The 27377-nt window shown below is 37.3% G+C and overlaps 1 long non-coding RNA gene across 1 annotated transcript; it reads right to left on the minus strand.

The window, feature by feature from the left end:
- Positions 625 to 14634, minus strand: LOC110267950. The gene is made up of 3 exons (XR_002355935.1): positions 14623 to 14634; positions 13234 to 13243; positions 625 to 707 (listed from the first exon to the last, which is right to left on the minus strand). It is a non-coding gene; the product is annotated as an uncharacterized LOC110267950 (long non-coding RNA).

Consider the following 27377-nt stretch of genomic DNA (forward strand, 5'->3'; position numbering starts at 1 on the left):
AAGTGAGAGGCAGGGGGCTGCGGCGGGAAAAGAGGAAGAGGGAGGAGGACTTGCCGCCGTCGAGCTCGCGAAACAGGGAAAGGTGGACTTGCATCGCCGCCACCGCGCCTTGTTGTCGCGACCTAACCACGTCGCCGCCGACACGTGACACTGCCTCCAGAACCGCACGAAGGACAGAGGGAAGAGAGAGAGAGAGTTTCGCGTCGGAGGAGAGAGGGAGCTCGTGCCTCACCGCCGTCACCCATGGGGTCACAAGCTGCGCCGGTCGCCGCCGCGTCGCGTCGGAGAGGAAGGCTGAGACTGAGCGCCGCTGTCGCGCCACTGACCGCCGCCGTTCTGCCGTCGTCGTCAAAGGGGTTCTTCCAGGAGAGAGAAGACCGGCGTGCGTGAAGAGGAAGGGGAGAGGTCCGAGGCTGAGATAGTTCCCGTCACTGCCGTTTGCCTCTGTCACTACCGACCTGCTACTCCGCGGTGCTTAGCTGGAGCTTCTGCTACTGTCGCCGGAGTTCTGAGGCCACCGGAACCACCGCCGGAGCTTCTGGCTACTTCTGCCGTTGCCGGAAAAGTTACCGGTAAGGGTTTCATTTGAGGTTTCTGCCTTTTTGGATTTCGAGAAGGTTTTAATGCTACGCGGTTTTTATAGTTGATCCACCGGAGCTTCTGGCCGCCGCCGGAGCTATTGCCGGGCCTGTTCGAAATCGCAGCTGCTTCGTTTCGCTAGTTCAGTAAGTATTTATGTTTCGGAAAGCCTCGCGTTAGTATTCTGTTGTGTTCGGTTAATGAATATGAGTTTTGATAACGTGGGGTCGAGTCCTGATTATTATATGTTGCGATTAGTGTTGCTATGGTTATTGCGAAAGTGGCTGGGAGCTGAGGTTTTGGTTGCCGGTGATTTTGAGTTGAGGCGGAAAGGACTCCGTGAGACGTTTGGATTATGGAATTGTATTTTGAGGTAGGGGCGCTTTCCGAAAACTATAGTTTATTATTGGAATTATTACATATGGATACTGATGTGAGATATGGTGTATTTAGTGATTGTATCTGCCTTATGTATTATTTGATTGACTCGAATGATTATGGATGTTTGTTTGGCTGAATTGTTGTGCGGCTTTGTGAAATGTAATGTTTTGAAGTGATTCTTTAAAGATTTGAAATCTGAGTTTAATCCGTTGAGGATTGATTTGATTTGAGTCAATTATTTGATGATGTGAAAAGTCGAATGCACTTTTGAATTCAGCCCGGTTTACTTTAATTGACTTGATCTTGGACAAATGATTTGTTACTGAACCGTTTCTTTAAAGCTTTGGAAATAAGTTAAATCGGTTGATATTTAGTTGACTTTGGAATGGTTTTCTTGAGATCTGCCACTGAGGCGACTGTTGGATTTAGCTTGCTTTGAATTGATTTCTGGTTTTGAGCTGTTGAAAAGGAATGAGAAACGGTTTAGATGGGACCCGAACCGGGTGGCAAAAGTCCAAGTTTTAGGGGAGGTGCTGCCGAAATTTCTACAAAATTCCAGTCTTGTTTAAAAGGTTATTTAAAAAGGTTATGAGCCTGAGATGATTTGAGAAATGAGATCTTTAAAGCCAAGGCTGAAAAGATTTGAAATTTGATTTCAAATGAAGTGATTTGAGAAAAAGTGATTTATGGCTTAAATGCCGGTTTTATGAATTTGATGATGTTGGATGGTGGAAGTGTTGTTTTGTTATGGGCCAGAATGGTTGTGTATGATTATGAATATTGGCTGGTTCTAGATTAAACCGTGAGCCGGAATGGCTGTGTATGATATTGATTTATGGCTGATTGCCGAATGAGTTATGGGTCGTATGGCTGACTATGAATTATGAATTTAAGCCAGATGGCTGAGATGGATGTTGATCCATGGCTGGGACTGAATGAATATATGCTTGAGATACCTGGGTAGTAGCAAGGGTTGTGGTTCGTCCCACTTGCTCCAGGTTAGAGACTGTGACGCCTGGGTAGTAGCGGTAGTAGTGGTGATTCCACTCGCTCCAGGTTGAGCTTTTAAACACCCGCCTGGGTAGTAGCAATGGGTGTTTCTGTCCATGGTTAGCTACCAGAATGTGTCGGGTTGGCTATATAACCGACAGATTATATCATCAGCCACTAGGGACAGGCATGCATCATATGCATTTATGTGACATTGTTTGGGTGTGCATATTATACTTGGTTTGCCTATGTGATTAACTGCTAATTGTTCTACTTGTTGTAACTGTTTGTTTGTGCTTGAACTTCCTATCTGTGTTTGCAACTGGGACTCTGTTGGATTGTGGTGATTCGGTTGATGGTTGGATTGTTTGGGCCTAGGGCCGTGGTTGGATTGTTTGGGCCTAGGGCCGTGTTTGAAATGAGATGGACCGATGATTGGTTCTGGTTTTGTGCTTCTGGTTTGGAAAAGTATGAAATGCTAATTTGGTTCATCATGGTTAAACCTTTTTGAAAGGCTTTTGAGTTTTTGAGAATTGAACGGTTCCTCTTTTAGAAAAGATTTTCGACTTTACTTTTATTGTAAACCGTTTTTTTTTTTTTGAAAAGAGGCATAAGACAGTTATTAATCACTGGTGCGATTTTCTTCATGTATCCTATCACAATAATTCCCAAAAACCCTCTACTGAGAACCCTTTCGAGGATGATGTTCTCACCCCCTCGTACATTTTTCCCTTTCAGGATATGGGCGCAGAAGTTACGAAGAGTTTATTTAGTTATTGTTGAGATGCTCTGTATTATTTTAGTTATGGTTTATTGTACCGTCGCCTTTATCTTGATATATTCTGTAAGAGGGATAGGGATTTTATTGGTTAATGCTTGTAATAATATTTATATATATGTATGTATATATGTATGGATGTACTCTTTATGAGTTTTTGTAAATTTTATGGTATGTATGGATGTACGTTGTATAGCAAAAGTGTTTTTGGGAGTGGTTTAAAGTTTAAAGTTTTAAACAGGCTCATATTTTAGTATTAAATAGTATAAAAGTCGTCGTAATGTCCGAGCTATCAGAATTGCGCAGCCGGAAGCGTGAGCTTTGGTAGTTAGGGTGTTACAACACGTGGCCCCTGTTTTCAGCAATTGAGTTTTAGTGTTTTAAAGCTTAATTTTGAATCCTCTAAACCTCTATTTTCATTCCTTTGACCCTAGAGGTTGTTAGTAGCCTAGTAATGAGATGAAGCTAGGAATAGTGGGTAACTTGGAGATGAAGAAAGTTTGTGAAGTGATGATTTAGGTATGAGGAGGTAGGGTGAATATATATATATATATATATACACTACTTGAATTATGAAACTTGCTAAAGAAAGAAATAAATGTTACATCTGGGTACTCTTTCTCGAAAGTGCGACCCCAGGAGATGGTGGAAGGTGAGGATCCCCTTCCTTGTTCCTCCTGGTATTGTAAAATCGCCCCCAACGAGATGGTTCGAGGTTAGGATCCCCTCCTTTATTCCTCTTGGGCATATGAGAATGTACCTCCTAGGTAGATGCAAGGGTTGTGGTCTCGCCTCACTTGCTCCAGGTTGGTTATTATAGAGGCTCCCCGGGTAGACGCAAGGGTTGTGGTTTCGCCCCACTTGCTCCAGGTTATGATATGTTATGTGTAAAAATGAAATTATATGATGAACAAGTGATGTTATAGCCATATGAATGATTATGAAATATTTATGAATGAATATGAAATGATTATCTGAGATACGAATTTTCTTGGGTAAAGTATCGTGGCTTGCCACCACGTGTTTCAGGTTGACTCGATACTCTATTGACAGAGCACTTATAAATTTCCGAGAAGGTTAACCCCATTGAGCAATTTTATATATATAAGAAAAAGCTATGCATAGACTATTGGGGATGCGCGTCGGGGGACGGTCCAGGACTTAGTAGCCGGACATGTCAGTTTAACTTGATAACCGACAGATGAGACTCATCAGTCATAGGACAGGCATGCATCATATGCATATTGTTTGAATTGCTTGCTTGTGCATTAATTGGGATTTCCTAAGTGATTATAATATGATATTTGTTGTATTTTCTATCTGTATTACTTGTATCCTACCTGTGTTTGCCATTGTCTGCTTGTTTGCCTTTGCAACTTCACCGGAGATGGAGGAATGGAGGAAAGACAGAGAGAGTTAGGGCTCTAGCTAAGTTTTAATTAGATTTGAAGAATTGGTTTAGTTTAGAAAGCCTTAGAGAACCACCCTGGTTTATGGTTTCTATTTTAGTTCCTTAAGTTTTATAATCTGAGTGTCGGCATTCTAGGATTGCCTCTGGCATTCCCAGGGCCTTATATTTTATGTGCGTGGCACCTTTACCATGCTGAGAACCTCCAATTCTCATCCCATACTATGTTGTTATTTTTCATATACAGGTCGAGATGGGCTTTTTGGGATTATACTTTTTTCTGTTTTGTCATATATATGTATAGATTCTCCCTATGTATATATGTTTTACTTTTGCACCTCATAGAGGTTTATGGAGAATTAGGGTTGCTTTTATGTATTTTGGGTTATGGATTATATATATATGTATGTAACTATTCTCTGGCCAGCCTTTAGCTTCGCATGCTGAGTTCGGAGCTTGATATTTTGTATCTTGATCCTTTACTCTTAGTATCTCCGGTTCTCATCCCATACGATATTGTTGTTTTTTCATATGCAGGACGAGATGCACCTCGCTATGCGTCTGGAGTTCTCCGTAGCAAAATGGGCTATTCGGGATTCTACTTTTGTTCTATTTTATTATGTCTATATGTATAGACTCTCCCTATGTATATATGCTTTACTGTTGTACCTCATAGAGGTTTATGGAGAACTAGGGTTACTTTTATGTATTTTGGGTTATAGTTCCTTATGTGTATATATATAACTATTCTCTGGCCAGCCTTAGCTTCGCAGGCTGAGTTCGGAGCTTGAGATTTTGTATCTTGATCCTCTACTCTTACTTTCCATATATATATATGTTTATGAACCTTAGTTTTTTTCGTACGCAAGTAATCTCTTTCCTGAGTGTTGCGTTTTTAATTTTGCGATTTTTGCTTTACCCATTCTTCAAGGCTCCTAGTATACTACATTCTTTCAACTATTATACGTATTTATATTTTATTTTAGAGGTCGTAGCGCCTCGCCACCTCTGTTTTACATCCTAGGTGTAAAGCTCTGTGTGGTAGGTTATTACATCGGCGATTTTGTGAAATATAGTGTCAAGGAGAATACTATATTTGATGTACTTTTGTTTTACTTTTGTTGAAGTCTTTTCATTTAATGTTATTTTTTGTTTTCGACTGAACATGTCTGTCTACTAATAATTGGTTGTTATGACTCCTCTGAAAAGCTAGTCTTCCATTCTAAGAGTTAATACAATTCTTTCAAAAATAGCATCCTCGTAAACTATCCATATACTAATGTGCATGTTCCTATGTAACCCGTGAGCATGATTATTGCTTTTTAAACATGCTAATTGAAATAAAATTAGTACAATATTAGACAAACAGACACACAAAATAAAAGAAACGAATGAATAAAGAAAAGACATAAGCTGCATATCCCATCCGAGCTAAGCACATCACTTGGGTTGTCCTCTTCATAAATGAATCTTGAGTCAATATAGCAAATTAATATTTATTATAAAACAAGTGAAATTTGGCGGCTTGAAAATAATATACACAGTATATTTAGGTTTTATTTCAATTAATAATTGAATATGTATTTAATTAAATTAAATATCAATATTTAAGAACATTCAATTTAAGTTTTTTAAGATTTTAAATTTAAAATTTGTTAAAAAGAAAAGGATAACAGTAACAGAGAAGAATAAAAAGAATGTCCAACACATAAGATAGATGAAGATAGTTCAGATCATTCGTTACCTAGTCATATAGCCAACTCTTTGCTTAACTAATTCCTATTAAATGTGCATCATATCAACATTATATAAGAACAGATACTTCTTCTCATTCATTTGTATATTCTTATTATTTGTTCATTCACATTTCAATAGAAGAATATCCTGGATTTCATTAATATTAGTTTGTTATCTTGCTACTGTTATAAAGAAAAAATAGGAATGCGACGGAGACTATCGAGACCAGAGATAAAGGTAAATTGTTTAGTCAAAGTTGTACCTCACTTTATATGATTTAAGTATACTTAATGTCTTTTTCGACTCATTGATAGCCTTTTCTCCCTTGTAGGACATTGAAGATGAAATTATTCAGGATAAATAAAGTGTGGAACCAATGTTGATCAACTTGTTGGGGTTTCAAATAGCCTAAAGGTTATATTTCCTGCTATTTAATATTTTGTTTCTTGTGCACCACTGCTCTCAAATAGGTACTGTACTTGTATTTCCAGATATATATTATCGTACTCACAGTAGTCCAAGCTTGACTGAAAAATTTTAAAAGGCCAAAAATCTTAACATAAAAATCATAATAAAATCTTTTATATTAAAATAAACTTTATAAATAAAACTTATTTTTTTATTACTAATATCATAAAAAATAAATATCTACAAATAAAAATTAGAAAGTACTATTAAATGGCATTCAGTGTTGAAAGTTTTAAAATCTTCAATAATTGAATCAAAACTAACTCTTTTAATAATTTGTTTTCACTGTAAATAACCAACAAATATGAAGAAAAGGATTTTTCTTACAAATTCTTCTATCAATTTATAAAAATACAACAATACCAATACTTATTGAATATTCTAATATAGTTATATAATATAAAAATATATTAAATGCAGAGTGTAATATGAAATAACACTAAATTATTTAAATAAAAAATACTTAAATCAGATAAAAAAGTTACCGAATCTTCTTAGATTTGATTTTGTTTGTTTTTTTGTTATTAGTTTTCTTGTTATAGAATAGATGATTTTATAGTGTTTAAAGAAGTTAACATCGGCCTTTAACAAACAACATAACTTTGTATGAGAGTAACAAAATAAAGCCAATTTACATAAATTATTAGTATGCAAAAGTACTCATAAATCTTGTTATGAATAGTTTCCGTGTCATAACCCTCCATTGTGAAATTAATACAGTAGCTCGGTATATTCATTATAAGTACTTGTTAGACTTTTTTGCAACCTCAAATACCCTTATACAACATCATTGTGTAATAAAAATAATTTGGTTTACTTCTAAATAAATCAAGCTATCACTTTAGATGAATTTTATGGTGTTTATGTTGCCTTACTTTTTCTTTCATATATAAAGTATACAACATATTTATAAAAAAACATATATAAGATATTATATTAATATTAAAAATATCATATCATTTACCATAACTTATTCCATTTTATATGGAGTTCTTTTGTATATTTTTAGTTAAAAATTATACAAAATTATTTGTTTTAAGATTTTCTACCTAAATAATTTTTAAATTTATTATGCATAATTGATTATTAATGACAAGGTTCATTTGTTTTTGTGATGCAGATTGTGAGACTCTACAATACAATTATCCTTACTTTGCAGCTGATTAGTGAGTAATATTAATTTGACGATCCATTTAGGTTGGTTCACTAACACCTCCTTCACACTTTATGTCACTACATTTCTATAATTTGTTGTGTATATTAATAAGGAACTAATACATGATATGCTAATTTGTCGTTGTATCATTCATTGTTATGCCTTTCATACACTTATGTTTTGGTACAGTATTATTTAAACACAGTTATCCAATTATGATTGATAAAAGTTGGATTTATAAATCAATTATTACATCAATAGAGTATAAATGCGGGGTTGAAGAGTTTTTGGACTTTGCTTTTGCTAGAGCTGTTATAAATGAAAAAATTATATGTCCATGCATCAAATGTGGGTTTAACGATATGGGGATGAGAATTGAAGTATTAACTTATTTACTCCAAAAAGAATTTCCAAAAAAGTATACTTCTTGGTATATGTATGGAGAAACTGTAGTCCAGCCGAAAGAAGAAATATTAGATCACGATCATACAGAGCCTGTTAAAAAACCTCCATTGCATGATATGTTGAATGATATTTTTGGTATAGATAACCATAACTATGAAGGTGATGATGATGAGCCCTTTGCTTCGAGAACTGATTCCATTCCAATGCCGCCGGTAAATTAGACTAATGAGGATTCAAGGAGAATTAGAGAGTTCTAAAGGATGGGAATCGTAAATTATATCTTAGGTGTGCAAAATATAGTAAATTATCATTTGTTGTTGAGTTGTATCATATCAAGGTGTTGTGCGGTGCTACTGATATGACATTCTCCATGATAGTCGACCTTCTCAACAATGCTTTTTCCCATGCTAACTTGCCCACTTCATTTTATGAAGCCAAAAAATGATTAAATTGTTAGGTTTGGGATACGAAAAAATTGATGCATGTCCAAATAACTATATGCTCTTTTCGGGAAAAGACAATGAGAAAAAAAAAAGAAATATGTGGTCTGTAATGCATCTCGATATAAAGTAGAAGAGAACATAGGCAACAATACGGAAGTTGTGGGAACAAGTCAATATCAAAAGAAAAGGGTACCAGCAAAGGTGTTGAGGTACTTTCATCTTACTCTTAGGTTAAGAATGTTATATATGTCCTCTAAGATAGCAAGACTAATGTGCTAGCATTTGGAGTTTCCTAACTCAGATGAAAAGTTAAAGCATCCTATAGATAGCAAGGCATGGAAGGATTTTGATTTGTTATATCCAGAATTTGCTAAAGATCCTCATAACATAAGGCTCACTTTAGCAACCGATGGCTTCAATCCATTCGGGACTCTCAGTTCAAACATTAGCATATGGCCAGTGATGCTATATATATACAACTATCCTCCTGGTATTGTATGAAGCAAACTTCCTGACCTGCGTAAATTTGCCGATTAAGAATTTATAATGAAAATAGCGTTGCAAGTACAGTTCTTAACCGATGAAAATTCTGCTTATCAATTTAAAAGGGTTGTCACAAATTAAGAATAAAATACTGGGAGTAGAATTCCCAGGTCGTCTCCCAACGAGTTGATAAAAGAGTACTATTTTATTAGTCAGGAATTTTTTCGAGAAATTTTAGAGTTGGAGAACGGGAAATTAAAATAATTATGAATTAAAGCAATGAAAATTAACGAGAGAATTTATATAATTTAAAATAAAGCCTTGACCGGGAGAAGATTAATCGGAAGTTCTATCCTTGTTGGATTTTCTCAAGTGTAACAGTAAGAGGTTGTTGTTTTTACTTAGTTAACCCTTACCGAATAAAGGAAAGTCAAGTAATTGAGCTAACTCTTATTCACAAGTCCTAATCCTCTCCTTATGGAAGGATCGTTAGTGACTAGAGAATTGGCCAATAATTTCCAATTAAAATCAACACTTGAGTATTCCAACTCAAGGGTCTCCTTTTAATCAACTCCTAAGTCAAGTTGGGAGTCTACTCCATTGATATGAATGCCATTTTCATAAACTATAAAAGGGAATAAAAAGAAGACATGATAAATTAGTTAAAATAATAACTGAAAATTAATTAAAGGTAAAAATAGTTCCTTACATTAATAAATTCCAAAACCATAAACATCCTTATCTGAACAGGGTTAATGAGTAATTAAAAGAGTAAAGGAATAAAGAAACAAACTAGAATAAAGGCAACTTCAACGGAGGTAGTAACTCTTCTCAATATCCAAATCGAAAGCAATAAACTCTAAAACAATGAATGCGAAGAAAACCTAGAGGAAGGAGTGTTTTCTCTCTAAGATTAAAAGTAAAACTAAAAACTATGCAAATGAGAATGTGTGTTAAGTCTCTGCTTGTCCCTTAGCTCTAGTCTGTGTTTCTAGGCCAAAAACTGGGTCCAAACTCAGCCCAAAAATCGCTCCCAGCGTCTTCTTTGTTTTCTGCACGTGGCGCATGTCACGCGTACGCGTGACTGACGCATACGCGTCGATGGTCATCTTCGCGTGTCATGTGTAAGCGTCAGGTACGCGCACGTGTCTCTATACACTCTCGCTTATCACACGTACGCGTCAGGTGCACGCACGCGTCGCTGTAAAAATCTCCAAATCATGCGCACGTATAAGCCATGCGTGCGCGTCGATCCTCGCTGGTTATCTCCTTCAATTCTTGTGTTCCTTCCATCTTTGCAAGCTTCCTCTCCATCCTCTAAGCCATTCCTGCCCCTATACAGCCTGAAAACACTTAACGCACAGATCACGGCATCGAATGGTATAAAGGGGGATTAAAATACACAATTTAAAAGCTTAGGAAGCAAGTTTTCAACCATAGAACAAAATTGGGAAGGAATTGTAAAATCATGCAATTTGTATGAATCAGTGTGCAAAGACTTGGTAAAAACCACCCAAATTAGCACTAGATAAACCATAAAATAGTGGTTTATCAATCTCCCCACACTTAAACATTAGCATGTCCTCATGCTAAGCTCAAGGAGATCAAAAGAATAAATAGAGAAAAGTAAGACTCATGAGATGCAACCTTTGTATGTGAATGCAACTATATGCTAAGATGTTTCTATCTACTTGGTTGAAAGTAAACAAGTTCTTCAAGACAAAAATAAATCAGATTCCACTAATTCAAATCACACAATAAAAGACAAGTAAACTTTTAAGAAGATAGCTCATGAAAGCAGGGAACATAGAATCTAGCATTGAACCCTCACTGGAAGTGTATATACACTCTAATCGCTCAAGTGTCTAGGGTTATTCACTCTACTATTCTATAGTCATGCTTTCTAAAACTTTGTTCTTCATCGAACCAATCAACAGATATTTAGTGTACAAATGCAAACATCATGAGGTCTTTTAAAGGTTGTAAAGGGGCTAAGGTAAGGGTGAGGATACATGTATGGCAAAGTGAGCTGTAAATTGAATCTTTGACTAACCTAAGCTCTCAACTAACACACACACACACATTATTATTATTATTATTATTATTATTATTATTATTATTATTATTATTATTATTTTGATGAACATGAAAGCAAACATGACATATCAATGCATATGGTTTTTCTAATCTCACATGAGTATGCACCCAAATTCCCAATACTTTTGTCAATAAAACACAATACAATTTCATCAACCCAAGTTTCCACAATTTTCCACACTTAATTGATACACAATCTTTATCTTAAACTAACCAAAGATTCAATTGGGGTAATTAATTGTTTTTTCGCTTAAGGCTAGTGATGTGGTAAAATATAGAACAAAGGGGGTTAAAAGGCTCTAAAGTGGCAAACAAAGGTAATTGAAGTGGTAGGCTATTTGGGATAAGTGAGCTAATAACAAATGATGGCCTCAACCATATGTATGCATGCAAATACAGTAAATAATGGACATATAGAATGGAACAAACTATAGATTACAATCATAGATAAGAAAACACACAAGAATAAAAATCATGGTTAAATAATGTAACCATATAATTAAGCTCAAATCTCACAGGTGGTGTGTTCTTAGCCATAATTCATGTTCCAAATTAAAATCCTCAAATAAATTTAACATAAATTTTCAATTTAAATTAGTAAAATATTATAAAATAGGGTCTTGAAAAGAAATTTATTACTTCAACCAAGCAGAACATACATGCAAGTAATTATTATCATGCAATCTATCCTATCTATTAAAAGAAAAACTAAAATGTTGGTGTTAAAAGAGAGAAATTACCTCTGGAAGTCAAGGACTGACCTCTCCACACTTAAGGCTTGGAACGGTCCTCCGTGCCATCAGTAAGAAGCAAGGTAGGGCTGGAAGCATCGCCTCCGCTGTCTGGTTTTCCATGGCTCCCTGTGCTACTGGATGAAGGGGAGTCCGAGGTGTCCTTCTGTTCCAGAGGTGGGTGAGTACCAACTATGAGCTCCTTCAGATAGTTGTATTGGCACTTGTTACGGCGCTCCAATTGCTCCATCCGCCGGTCTTGCCAGTCGAACCTCTCAAGGATCTGAAGGAACATCTGATGGGTGGATGGTGCTTGTGGTGTGGATGATGGTGGATTAGAAGAAGGAGGAGTATCCAAAGATGGGCCTGCAGGCCAGCTCACAAAACGAACTGGTGGCCTGACGTACTTCCCATGTGGGACATACTGGTCGGCCCTAGGGATCATGACCTTCGTGTCCCCTGCCCGATAGGACACATCCACTGCAAGACTAAATCTGAAACCAATGTGGGGAAAGGCAGGTTGCCCCCAATCTGTACGTGTCTCATGGCTTGCCGAATGTGTCGGGGCAGGTTGAGGAGTTGCTCTGTCAGGATACACCAGATGAGGACGGCCATGTCCACTGTGAAGGTGGACTCATGAGTGCTCGGAAAGATATAGTGGGACATAATCTGTTCCCACATGCGAGCCTCCAAGATAAGTGACTGGTCTGAGATGCTCTTGGATTTTGACCGATGCGGCCCATAGATCCAGGTGCTGCTAGGTTGGGCTATAACTCCAAGGACGCTATCCCAGTCGAACTGATACATCTGGCACTTAAGAGAGGCTTCTTGATATGCATCCAATCCATCTGGGCTGGGTGGAAGGTCTAGCGCTCGCTGTATGGCACTCTTGGAGACAGGGACTTGGTGCTGATGAACATAGACAGTCTGCAGGGTAGGAGAGTAGAAGTTGGAGTAGAATTCAACTACCTATGATAAGTTGGCCTCCCGTGGCTGCCTCCTCAAAAATCCCCACTATATCCTCTCTATGCGGGGCTCCACAAAATCAACAAAGTATGTTGGAACAATGAGTAGATGCTCATTGTTGTAGTTCCTCTCGGCTAGGATGGGGAACATCTGTTCGCAGTAACGGTTAGTGAACCGTGTGGTGTCCTGTGCGGGAAAGGCTTTCTTGGCTTCATCAACTTTAATGATCCTCTTTACCCGCTTTGTCGGCGGCTTGACACTGGTAGATGGTGGTTGGTGCACGAAATTGTGATCTCAGGCAACGGCGCCAAAAACTCTGTACGCACGTCTTAATAAATTATTTTTCATTCACAACTTCGATACAACTAACCAGCAAGTGCACTGGGTCGTCCAAGTAATAAACCTTACGTGAGTAAGAGTCGATCCCACGAAGATTATTGGTATGAAGCAAGCTATGCTCATCTTGTAGATCTCAGTCAGGCGGATATCAAATGGTTATGGAGTTTTCGAAAATAATAATAAATAAATAGAAAATAAAGATAGAAATACTTATGTATATCATTGGTGAGAATTTCAGATAAACGTATAGAGATGCTTTTGTCCCTCTGAACTTCTACTTTCCTACTGTCTTCATCCAATCAGTCCTACTCCTTTCCATGGCTGGCTTTATGTAAGGACATCACCTTTGTCAATGGCTACTTTTCATCCTCTCTGTGAAAATGGTCCGATGCGCTGTCACTGCATGGCTAATCATCTGGAGGCATCACCGTGGTCAATGGCTGCATCCTATCTTCTTGTGAAAATGGTCCAAATGCTCTGTCATAGTACGGCTAATCATCTGAGGTTCTCGATCATACTGGAATAGGATTCACCCTCCTTTTGCGTCTGTCACTACGCCCAGCACTCGCGAGTTTGAAGTTCGTCACAGTCATTCAATCCCAGAGTCCTACTCGGAATACCACAGACAAGGTTTAGACTTTCCAGACTCTCATGAATGCCGCCATCAATCTAGCTTATACCACGAAGATTCTGACTAAGAGACCTAAGAGATACTCATTCAATCTAAGGTGGAACGGAAGTGGTTGTCAGGCACGTGTTGGTGGGGGAATGATGATAATGGTCACGTTCATCACATTCATATCGAAGTGTGAATGAATATCTTAGAAGCGGAATAAGTTGAATTGAATAGAGAAACAGTAGTACTTTGCATTAATTCGTGAGGAACAGCAGAGCTCCACACCTTAATCTATGGAGTGCAGAAACTCTACCGTTTGAAAATATATAAGTGAAAGGTTCAGGCATGGCCGAATGGCCAGCCTCCCATGGAGGTCTAGAGATCTAAAAATGATCAAAAGATGTCTAATACCATAGTAAAAAGTCATATTTATACTAAACTAGTTACTAGGGTTTACAGAAGTAAGTAATTGATGCATAAATCCACTTCCGGGGCCCACTTGGTGTGTGCTTGGGCTGAGCTTGAAGTTTACACATGGAGAGGTCATTCTTGGAGTTGAACGCCAGTTTGTAACGTATTTCTTGCGTTCAACTCTGGTTCGTGACGTGTTTCTGGCGTTTAACTCCAGACTACAGCGTAGAACTGGGGTTCAACGCCCTTTTCCGTCGTCTAAACTCGACCAAAGTATCAACTATTATATATTTCTGGAAAGCCCTGGATGTCTACTTTCCAACGCAATTGGAAGCGCGCCATTTTGAGTTTTGTAGCTCCAGAAAATCCACTTTGAGTGCAAGGAGGTCAGAATCCAACAGCATCAGCAGTCCTTCTTCAACCTCTGAATCTAATTTTTGCTCAAGTCCCTCAATTTCAGCCAGAAAATACCTGAAATTACAGAAAAACACACAAACTCATAGTAGAGTCCAGAAATGTGAATTTAACATAAAAACTAATGAAAACATCCCTAAAAGTAACTAGATCCTACTATAAACATACTAAAAACAATGCTAAAAAGCATATAAATTATCCGCTCATCACAACACCAAACTTAAATTGTTGCTTGTCCCCAAGCAACTGAAAATAAAATAGGATAAAAAGAAGAGAATATACTATAAATTCCAAACTATCAATGAAACATAGCTCCAATCAGATGAGCGGGACTTGTAGCTTTTTGCCTCTTGAATAGTTTTGGCATCTTACTTTATCCATTGAGGTTCAGAATGATTGGCATCTATAGGAACTCAGAGTTCAGATAGTGTTATTGATTCTCCTAGTTCAGTATGTTGATTCTTGAACACAAACTACTTTATGAGTCTTGGTCGTGGCCCTAAGCACTTTGTTTTCCAGTATTACCACCGGATACATAAATGCCACAGACACATAATTGGGTGAACCTTTTCAGATTGTGACTCAGCTTTGCTAAAGTCCCCAATTAGAGGTGTCCAGGGTTCTTAAGCACACTCCTTTTTTTGCTTTGGACCTTGACTTTAACCACTCAGTCTCAAGTTTTCACTTGACACCTTCACGCCACAAGCACATGGTTAGGGACAGCTTGGTTTAGTCGCTTAGGCCAGGATTTTATTCCTTTAGGCCCTCCTATCCACTGATGCTCAAAGCCTTGGGATCCCTTTTATTTACCCTTGCCTTTTGGTTTTAAGGGTTATTAGCTGGCTTTTTTGCTCTTGCCTCTTGGTTTTAAGAGCTTTTGGCTTTTTCTGCTTTCTTTTTCTCTTTTTTCTTTCTATTTTTTTCGCCATTTTTTTTTCTGCAAGCTTTGTTCTTTGCTGCTTTTTCTTGCTTCAAGAATCATTTTTATGATTTTTCAGATTATCAAATAACATGTCTCCTTGTCATCATTCTTTCAGGAGCCAACATATTTAACATTCTTAAACAACAACTTCAAAAGACATTTGCACTGTTCAAGCATTCATTCAGAAAACAAAAAGTATTGTCACCACATCAATATAATTAAACTAAGTTCAAAGATAAATTCGAAACTCTTGTACTTCTTGTTCTTTTGAATTAAAACAGTTTTCATTTAAGAGAGGTGATGGATTCATAGGACATTCATAACTTTAAGACAAAGTTAATAAATACTAATGATCATGTAATAAGACACAAACATGGATAAGCACTTAACATAAAGAAAACGAAAAACAGAGAATGTAAGAACAAGGAATGAGTCCACCTTAGTGATAGTGGCGTTTTCTCCTTGAGGAACCAATGATGTCCTTGAGCTCTTCTATGTCTCTTCCTTGTCTTTGTTGCTCCTCCCTCATTGCTTTTTGATCTTCTCTAATTTCATGAAGGATGATGGAGTGCTCTTGATGTTCCACCCTTAATTGTCCCATGTTGGAACTTAATTCTCCTAGGGAGGTGTTGATTTGCTCCCAAAAATTCTGTGGAGGAAAGTGCATCCCTTGAGGTATCTCAGGGATTTCTTGATGATGAGCTTCCTCATGTGTTTCTTGAGCTCCATGAGTGGGCTCTCTTGTTTGCTCCATCCTTTTCTTAGCGATGGGCTTCTCTTCCTCAATAGGAATGTCTCCTTCTATGAAAGCTCCAGCTGAGTAACATAGATGGCAAATAAAATGAGGGAAAGCTAGCCTTGCCAAGGGGGAGGACTTTTCGGCTATTTTGTAGAGTTCAAGGGAGATGACTTCATGAACTTCTACTTCCTCACCAATCATGATGCTATGAATCATGATGGCCCGATCCACAGTAACTTCAGATCGGTTGCTAGTGGGGATGATGGAGCGTTGGATGAACTCCAACCATCCTCTAGCTACAGGCACTACAAGAAAAATACCCATTCAGGTACACTTGAAAAGTGTAGCCAAAAGTGAAAAAAAATGATGCCTTAGGCTACGGCTACGTTTTTTGGGCTACGGCTACGCTTTTTGGGGTGATTTCTATTCGGCCGTTGCCTATTCTCAAAGGCTACGCTTTTCTGCACCAAGGGCTACGCTTTTGGCATTTGGGAATAGGCTACGCCTGCACTATGTCTCATGAAAAGTTAAAAATCAGATTAGATAGAATTGGGCTTAGCTCAATTGTAGTTGTTCCCATTTAAAGATAATTGAAATCAACACAATATTTTCATAACAATAATGCACATGATTGACAATTGATAAATTTAAGTTCATCTGTTCCTAGAGAAATATAACCTCTAGAATTATAAACATAACAATATCAATAATATTAAGTTATTCTTCTTCCTATCTTGTTTACAACAGAACAATTCTCATGGTGGTTTATAATTTCAAACCGATCTCATTAACTGCGTGAAAAATACTCCTATTATTACTAATTAAAAAGGCCCCAAAGTTTGATTTAGTGGCTTTATTAGTGGCTTTACAAGTATGAAGTTTTGTTTTACAGTAAAAAATTTTTCATCCCTAAGTGTTGCATTTTAATATCTTCAAGAACTTTGACAGGAAGATATTCAAGAAACTAAATAAATAAATATAATAGCTATATAGCTTCCTCTCTTCAAGAGAAAGCGTGCAATGTAAAATCACTTTAAGCAAAACCCAGAATTTGGAAGAATTCAGATTATTTCATTAAATAAGAAATATCAGAGTAAGTTTAGGCGATGGGTTCATTAATTTATCAAATATATATACATCATTTAGTCCCAATTTAACTGATATGTGATTTACTGCTTACACTAAAAATACAACAGAAACATGTTTTTCTTAATTTATTTATACAAAAATAATAAAAACTTAAATTTTAAATTTACTAGAAATAAAAAATGTCTACCGCTATATAATATAAATAAAGATAACCAACTAATTCTTATCCATATTTTTTTTTGTCTGTTTGTAGGTCTAAAACATTATGAATTTGACTGTAAGAGTTTGAGTAGTGGTTTGTAAGCTTCTCTTTCAACTGGCCTCCTTTCACTATGAATTCTAAGAATTAGCATATGAATTGCAGCATAAAAGACAAAGAAGATGATAAATGTCTAAAAATATTAACTTAGGAAACAAGCTTCCCTTTGTAATACTTTCAAAGGGTTACCCTAAATAACTTTTGGTGCCATCAAACTTTGATTTAGAGTTGCTGTCAAGTGCAAAGAAGGACAAACTTCTGCAAATAATGGGGTAAAGACAACATTTAAATAACAAGAAGGCCATATATGAATAAAAACTTAGACACCAGAAAATACAATTGTTATTAACATGAAATTTCAGTTGCTACATGTCAGAAATCTCAATGCCCTCTATTGACACTAGGCATTGTTGAAGGAGCTGCAATATAAAAAAGCATAACAAAATATGTGTAGAAAGAAAGAGTTTTCAAGACTTTGTGAGAGAGATGATATGAAACTGAATTACCTCATTCATTGATTACAAACAAGATACAAAGGGAGAACCTTGTATATGTGAGGGAACTAGCCTATATAGAAAGATATCCAAAATGGACTCAAAACAGGAAGCTTAAAACAGAAACTAACACCTGACTTACTATATAATATAGAATTGGAGGTTACAAACAAACTATTATTCCTAACTTCACAAGTAAATTAATGTATGCAGACATATGGGGACCATCACCAGTAAATTCAAGAAATGGTTTTCATTTTTATATTAGTTTTGTTGATGCATTTAGCAAATATACTAGTATCTTTCTTTTGGTCAATAAATCAGAAGCTTTTAAAGTCTTTAAACAATACAAATTGAGGATGGAGAAGTAAACAGGACACTCCATTTTAGCTCTACAATCTGATCATGGTGGGGAATTTACTTCTCAAGTTTTTACTGCATTTTTAGCATTAGAAGGTATTATTCATAGATTGTCATGCCCTTATATTCATCAACAATAAGGCAATGTTGAGAGAAAGCACAGACATATAAAGATAGGTCTATTTTCTAGAAGAAACGGAAGCTGAAAACAGAGAAACAGAAGCCAACTTATTCATTGAGAAAATTATTAACTGCATTTGGATTCAGTCTCACAAACAAAAATACAGAAAAATAGACAAGCTATATATTAAATCACAGTTCACAAACCCTAAAATACCATACATCTTCATCAACAACAGCATGCATGTTATCAAATTACAATTCACAAACCCATATTTCACAGATTGAAATCCCCAAATTAAAACCCCTAAAATCGGAACCCTAAGCCTCTGAAATTTCAGAACCAAATAGAAATCACTACATACCTATTCAATGATGTGAGCACAGAGAAGACGATGATGAGAAGCACGGAGATGACGATGGTAAGAGCGGCAGTAGCGACGATGGTGAGGGCGGCGCAGCGACAATCAGTGCAAGATGGCGAAGAGGAGCGACGGTCAGTGGTGCAGCAATGTGGAGAGTGGTGAGTGCGGGTGACTGGTGAGTGGGGGCAACGACGGTCACTGGCGAGATTGAGGGTTTCTTCTTGTATGAGAGGGTCAATGGTGAGAGTGAGAGGGTCAATAGCGAGAGCGACAGTGAGAGGGTCAATGGCGAGAGTGAAGAGAGTGAGTGGGGGGCGACGATCGACGGTGAGCTTTGGAGGCAGGGTTGCGAGGGTTTACGAAAGGGGATGAAGGTCGCGCTTTGGAGGTGATCAGTGAGATTTGGAGGGAGAGGGTCAACGGCGAGAGTAAAGAGAATGAGTGGGGGGCGACGATCGATGGTGAGCTTTGGAGGCAGGGCTGCGAGGGTGTACGAAGTAGGTGCAGGCGAGGCAGGGTTGCGAGGATGAATGAAGGTGTGTTGTTCTTTGGAGGGAATGACAAAAATTTCACTAAGTGTGTATGTGACTTTGCTTTCAGGGAAAAGAGGGAAAAAATTCACTAATGGTGTGTTTGTTTGAGGTGAAAATGGAAGGAAGGAAAATGGAGGGAAAGAAATAGGAAAGAAAATAGTTATTTTCCTTTGTTTGGTTGAAGAGAGAAATGGGAGAGGAAGAAAAATGGATGGAAAAATATTGGTGGGACCCACCAATTTTTTTCCTTCCAACAATGGAGAGAAAATGGAGGGAAAATTAAATCTCTTTCTCTACTTCCAATATTACCCCTTTACTTTTTTCTATATCATTTATAATATAAGGATAAAATTATCTTTTTATAATATTTCTTTCCTTCTTATTTCCCTTTCATCCAAACACATCTAAGGAAAATAAAAATCCACTCAATTTCTTTCATTTCCTTTCTTTCCTTTCTATTTCTTTCCTCTCTATTTCTTTCCTTCCAACCAAACATAGCCTAAGTGTCAAATTTTTTGTTCTAGACACATTAGGCATCACTTTTAAAACGCACCCAAAACTTAATAAATAGGCTACTCTTTAAAAGCGTCTCCTTTGATACAAAAAGTGAACCTATAGATATTAATCTACGGCTACGCTTTATAAGTGATTTCTAAAATACCTAAGGCTACACTTTTTAAATGATGCCACAATTGTGTATCCTTTTCTCATATAAAAAGGCAACACGGAGAAAAGCGTAGCCTATTCATAGAATAGGCTACGCTTTTCAAATGTAGCTTAAAAAAAGTGTGGCTGAATGGGTATTTTTCTTGTAGTGAGGCTTAAGGTCCAGTCTTCTAAGTTGAACTGGTTTGCCTCATGACTCGGAGGTGGAAGCTTTTGTCTTTCCTTTCCCTTTTCTAGAGGATTCTCCGGTCTTGGGTGCCATCAATGGTAATAGAAAAACAAAAAGCTTATGCTTTTACCACACCAAACTTAGAATATTGCTCGCCCTCGAGCAAGAGAAGAAAGAGTAGATGAAGAAGAAGAAGAAAATATGGAGGAGAGGAGGGAGAGGTGTATTCGGCCAAGAAGGGGAAGAGAGGGTTGTGTTGTGTGAAAATGAGGAAGAATGGAGGGCTTTATATAGGGAGGGGAGGGGGGTAAGATTCGGCTATAAGGGTGGGTTTTGGGTGGGAAATTGATTTTGAATTTTGAAGGTAGGTGGAGTTTATGAGGTAGGTTTATGGGGAAGAGTGGATGGATGTGAGTGGTGAAGTAGTGATAGAGAAGAGAGATTTGAGGTGATTGGTGAAGAGTCTTGGGGAAGAATGTTTATTGGGAAGAGAGGATGAACATTGAGAAGAGGGAAGAAAGTGAGTGGTGGTAGGTGGGGATCCTGTGGGCTTCACAGATGCTGAGATGATCCTGTGGGGTCCACAGATCCTGAGGTGTCAAGGAATTGCATCCCTGCACCAATTAGGCATGTAAAATGCCTTTGCATGCAATTCTGGCATCTAAACGCCGAATTGATGCTTGTTCTGGGCGTTCAGCGCCCAGATGCAACATATTTCTGGCGTTGAACGCCAGCCAGATGCTTGTTTCTGGCGTTCAGTGCCAGCTCTTCTTCACTGTGCATTTCTGGCATCTGAACGCCAGGATGCTGCTTGTTTCTAGCGTTCAACGCCAGATCCATGCTCTGTTCTGGCGTTGAACGCCAGCCAGATGCTTCTTACTGGCGTTTAAACGCCAGTAAGATCCTCCTCCAGGGTGTGATTTTTCTTCTGCTATTTTTTATTCCATTTCTACTTGTCCATAAGCCTGTTTTCTTGAATTGTCTGCCATCTCTAATGAGATTTTAGCAGCTTGTACCTCAAAGATTCCCAATTTCTCCATTACAGAGAGTGGCATGAGGTTTATTCCTGATCCCAGGTCACATAGAGCCTTCTCAAAGGTCATGGTGCCTATGGTACAAGGTATCAGGAACTTTCCAGGATCCTGTTTCTTCTGAGGCAATCTCAGTTGATCCAATACATTCAGTTCATTGGTGAACAGGGGAGGTTCATCTCCCCAAGTCTCATTACCAAATAAATTGGCATTCAGCTTCATGATTGCACCAAGAAACTTGGTAACTTGCTCTTCAGTAATATCCTCATTCTCTTCAGAAGAGGAATACTCATCAGAGCTCATGAAGGGCATAAGGAGGTTCAATGGAATCTCTATGGTCTCTAGATGAGTCTCAGATTCCTTTGGTCCCTCAAAGGGAAACTCCTTATTGATCACTGTACGTCCCAGGAGGTCTTCCTCTTTGGGATTCACGTCCTCCCCTTCCTCCTTGGATTCGGCCATGATGGTTATATCAATGGCCTTGCACTCTCTTTTTGGATTTTCTTCTGTATTGCTTGGGAGAATACTAGGAGGGATTTCAGTGATCCTTTTACTCAGCTGGCCCACTTGTGCCTCTAAATTTCTAATTGAGGACCTTGTTTCATTCATGAAACTTACAGTGGCCTTGGATAGATCAGATACTAAGTTTGCTAAATTAGAGGTATTTTGTTCAGAGTTCTCTGTCTGTTGCTGAGTGGATGATGGAAAAGGTTTACTATCGTTAAACCTATTTCTTCCACCATTATTAAAGCCTTGTTGAGGCTTTTGTTGATCCTTCCATGAGAGATTTGGGTGATTTCTCCATGAGGGATTATAGGTGTTTCCATATGGTTCACCCATGTAATTCACCTCTGCTATTGCAGGGTTCTCAGGATCATAAGCTTCTTCTCCAGAAGATGCCTCTTGAGTACTATTGGATGCAGCTTGCATTCCATTCATACTCTGAGAAATCATATTGACTTGCTGAGTCAATATTTTATTCTGGGCCAATATGGCATTCAGAGTATCAATTTCAAGAACTCCCTTCTTCTGAGGCGTCCCATTACTTACAGGATTCCTCTCAGAAGTGTACATGAACTGGTTATTAGCAACCATGTCAATGAGTTCTTGAGCTTCTGTAGGCATTTTCTTTAGGTGAATGGATCCACCTGCAGAAGTATCCAATGTCATCTTAGCTAATTCAGACAAACCATCATAGAATATATCCAGGATGGTCCATTCTGAAAGCATGTCAGAAGGACACTTTTTGGTCAGTTGCTTGTATCTCTTCCAAGCTTCATAGAGGGATTCACTTTCTTTCTGTCTGAAGGTTTGAACATCCACTCTAAGCTTGCTCAGCTTTTGAGGAGGAAAGAACTTGGCTAAGAAAGCCGTGACCAGCTTATCCCAAGAGTTCAGGCTATCTTTGTGTTGAGAGTCCAACCACACTCTAGCTCTGTCTCTTACAGCAAAAGGGAAAATCATGAGCCTGTAGACCTCAGGATCTACTCCATTAGTCTTAACAATATCACAGATCTGCAAGAATTCAGTTAAGAACTGAAAAGGATCTTTAGATGGAAGTCCATGGAACTTGTAGTTCTGCTGCATCAGAGAAACTAATTGAGGTTTCAGCTCAAAATTGTTTGCTCCAATGATGGGGATGGAGATGCTTCTTCCATGTAAATTGGAATTAGGTGCAGTAAAGTCACCAAGCATCCTCCTTGCATTATTATTTTCGGTTGCCATCTCCTCTTCTTGTTTGAAATTTTCTGAAAGGTGCTTGCTGGATTGTTGTAATTTAGCTTCTCTTAGTTTCCTCTTCAGAGTTCTTTCAGGTTCTGGATCTGCTTCAACAAGAATGTTCTTGTCCTTGCTCCTGCTCATATGAAAAAGAGGGAACAGAAAAATAATAATAATAATAGGGATCCTTTTTGCCTAGGTATAGAGGTTCCCTTATGTGAGTAGAAGAAAAGAAGAAGAGAAAATCTGAACTCAGAGAGAGAGAGGGTTCGGATTTTTTGGTGAGTGAGGGAGAGATGTTAGTAGATGAATAAATAAACAGAAGGAGATGAGAGAGAAGGATTTTCGAAAAAATATTTTTGAAAAATGGTTAGTGATTTTCGAAAATTAAAAGAAGAAATAAATTAAAATTGAATTTTGAAACAATTAGTTAATTAAAAAGAATTTTTGAAAAAGAGGGAGATATTTTCAAAAATTAGAGAGAGAGAGTTAGTTAGGTAGTTTTGAAAAAGATAAGAAACAAACAAAAAGTTAGTTAGTTAGTTAAAACAAATTTTGAAAATCAATTTTTGAAAAGATAAGAAGATCAGAAGTTAGAAAAGATATTTTAAAATCAAATTTTTTGAAAAAGATAAGATAAGAAGATATTTTTGAAAAGATATGATTGAAATTAGTTTTTGAAAAAGATTTGATTTTTAGAATCACAATTAATGACTTGATTCACAAGAAATCACAAGATATGATTCTAGAACTTAAAGTTTGAATCTTTCTTAGCAAGCAAGTAACAAACTTGAAATTTTTGAATCAAAACATTAATTGATGATGTTATTTTCGAAAATTAGGAGATAAAGATAAGAAAAAAATTTTTGAAAAATATTTTAAAAATTTTCAAAATTAAATAAGAAAAGTGAAAAAGATATGATTTTTGAAAAAGATTTTGAAAAAGATAAAATTTGAAAATTTGATTTGACTCATAGAAAACAACTAGATTTTAAAAATTTTTGAAAAAGTCAACTCAAATTTTCGAATTTTATAAGAGGAAAAAGGGAAAGATATTTTTTTCATTTTTTTGAATTTTTATGATGAGAGAGAAAAACATGAAAATGATGCAATGCATGAAAATTTTTAGATCAAAACAACGAATGCATGCAAGAATGCTATGAATGTCAAGATGAACACCAAGAACACTTTGAAGATCATGATGAACATCAAGAACATATTTTTGAAAAATTTTTTATGCAAAGAAAATATGCAAGACACCAAACTTAGAAATCTTTCATGTTCAGATACTATGAATGCGAAAATGCACATGAAAAACAAGAAAAGACACAAAACAAGAAAATATGAAGATCAAACAAGAAGGTTTATCAAGAACAACTTGAAGATCATGATGAATGCAATTTTCGAAAAATGCAAGATGAGTATGCAATTGACACCAAACTTAAAAATTGACTCAAGACTCAAACAAGAAACACAAAATATTTTTGATTTTTATGATTTTATAATTTTTTTTTTCGAAAATTAATGTGAAAAAGAAAAATAAGGATTCCAAAATTTTTAAGAAGAATTCCAGGAATCTTTCAATATTAGCCTAAAGCTCCAATCAAAGGGTTGGACATGGCTTAATAGCCAGTCAGCTTTAGCATGTAAATTAGGTGGATCTGGAACAGCAGCAGGTGGATTAGCAACAACTAGCTTGCTCTTGATAATGTTGGGTTGGAAGCCCCAGTCCAAATAAATTTAGACATGGCTTTACAGCCAGTCAGGCATCAACATGCTTCATGAAACACTAGAATTCATTCTTAAAAAATTTTAGAATAATTTTCGAAAACAGATGAGAAATTTTTTGAAAGATTTTAAAAATTTTTTTTTGAAAACTTTTTGAAAATAAGAAGAAAATTACCCAATCTAAGCAACAAGATGAACCGTCAGTTGTCCAAACTCGAACAATCCCCGGCAACGGCGCCAAAAACTCTGTACGCACGTCTTAATAAATCGTTTTTCATTCACAACTTCGATACACATCCTCTCTGTGAAAATGGTCCGATGCGCTGTCACTGCATGGCTAATCATCTGGAGGCATCACCGTGGTCAATGGCTGCATCCTATCCTCTTGTGAAAATGGTCCAAATGCTCTGTCACAGCACGGCTAATCATCTGAGGTTCTCGATAATACTAGAATAGGATTCACCCTCCTTTTGCGTCTGTCACTACGCCCAGCACTCGCGAGTTTAAAGTTCGTCACAGTCATTCAATCCCAGAGTCCTACTCGGAATACCACAGACAAGGTTTAGACTTTCCAAACTCTCATGAATGCCGCCATCAATCTAGCTTATACCACAAAGATTCTGACTAAGAGACCCAAGAGATACTCATTCAATCTAAGGTGGAACAGAAGTGGTTGTCAGGCACGCGTTCATGGGGGAATGATGATGATTGTCACGTTCATCACATTCATATCGAAGTGCGAATGAATATCTTAGAAGCGGAATAAGTTGAATTGAATAGAGAAACAGTAGTACTTTGCATTGAATAGAGCTCCACACCTTAATCTATGGAGTGCAGAAACTCTACTATTTGAAAATACATAAGTGAAAGGTTCAGGCATGGCCGAATGGCCAGCCTCCCATGGAGGTCTAGAGATCTAAAAAAGATCAAAAGATGTCTAATACAATAGTAAAAAGTCCTATTTATAGTAAACTAGTTACTAGGGTTTACAGAAGTAAGTAATTGATGCATAAATCCACTTCTGGGGCCCACTTGGTGTGTGCTTGGGCTGAGCTTGAAGTTTACACGTGGAGAGGTCATTCTTGGAGTTGAACGCCAGTTTGTAACGTATTTCTTGCGTTCAACTCTGGTTCGTGACGTGTTTCTGGCGTTTAACTCCAGACTGCAGCGTAGAATTGGCGTTCAACGCCCTTTTGCATCGTCTAAACTCGACCAAAGTATGGACTATTATATATTGCTGGAAAGCCCTGGATGTCTACTTTCTAAAGCAATTAGAAGCGCGCCATTTTGAGTTCTGTAGCTCGAGAAAATCCACTTTGAGTGCATGGAGGTCAGAATTCAACAGCATCAGCAGTCCTTCTTCAACCTCTGAATCTGATTTTTGCTCAAGTCCCTCAATTTCAGCCAGAAAATACCTAAAATCACAGAAAAACACACAAACTCATAGTAAATTCCAGAAATGTGAATTTAACATAAAAACTAATGAAAACATCCCTAAAAGTAACTAGATCCTACTAAAAACATACTAAAAACAATGCCAAAAAGCGTATAAATTATCCGCTCATCAGTGGTGCCTTAGCTGGTGTTCTCTTGGTTCCTCTCCTTGCTGGTGTCTTGTCAGTATCCTTCTCTTTTCCTTTCTTAGTACCCATGCCTAAGAAAGAAGGAAAGAGGAAGAATGTTAAATATAGATAACTAAAAACCGGAGGGAGAAAATTCCAAGTGATAATGAATGCCAAGGAAAAGATAATAGCTTAAATACATGGTAGCTACAACATGTAGGTAAGACATCAATTAAGAAAAAAAGGCTATTCATAATAATTAGATGCAAGAGGGTAAAAGCATGCAAGGAATAGGCATGAGAAGCATAACTCAAGCATCAAGTATTAAATGTGCCAAATTAAAGAGCACTTGTTATGATGACAATTGTGAGTGATAATCCCAAATACATGTGTAGTACAAGTGTTGTGAAAAAAGAGACATTAAAGTGTAAGAGTAAAATAAAATAGGATTCAAAATGCCAAAAAAACTTTTTCACAAATACTTGGTGGGCAAGTTATAATAGGAATGAAAATAATGTATCCAAATGTATATGAGAGCCAAAATTACATGTCAATTGTCAATTTACTCCTCATAGTATCCACAAGTTCAAATATAAGAAAGTAACATCCAAATAAGGCTTCAACACCAACATAAAAATACATGAAAAAGAAAGAAAAAAGAAACCATGAATAAATAAGCTAAAATAAAAATTTAGAAGAAAGAAAAACAGATAAAGGCAATAATTGAAAGAAGAAGAAAGAGTAGAGGGAGAAAAGAAAAGAACCTGATGTAGAAGATGAAAAAGGGGAGAAGAAAGTAGTAGAGAGTAAGAAAGAATAAGGAAGAAAAAAGGAAAAAGAAATAAGGGAGAATTAGGATTGGAAAAGAATTAGGATTGGGGGAGGGGATAAGTGAAATCAGGCGGTGTACTGGTTTAATTGTGCGTCGCATGCGACGTGTACGCGTACAGCACGCGTACGTGTCTGGGACGCGTACGCGTGATAGTGGTTTGTGCGAATCGTGCGAAGGCATCCCCGCGCACACACAACTCTTGGGTTGAACCACATAATAGCCAAAAAGACATACGACGCGTGCGGGTCAGGTACGCGCACGCGTGGATAGCCACATGATGAAAATGATGCGTACGCGTTAGGGACGCGTACGCGTGGTGGGGGTTGTGCGTCTAGCACAGTTCCAGCCCCACACCAACACAACTTTCTGGCCAAACACCCATTTACG

Source organism: Arachis ipaensis, chromosome B10 (assembly GCF_000816755.2).
Source record: "Arachis ipaensis cultivar K30076 chromosome B10, Araip1.1, whole genome shotgun sequence".
NCBI lineage: Eukaryota > Viridiplantae > Streptophyta > Magnoliopsida > Fabales > Fabaceae > Arachis > Arachis ipaensis.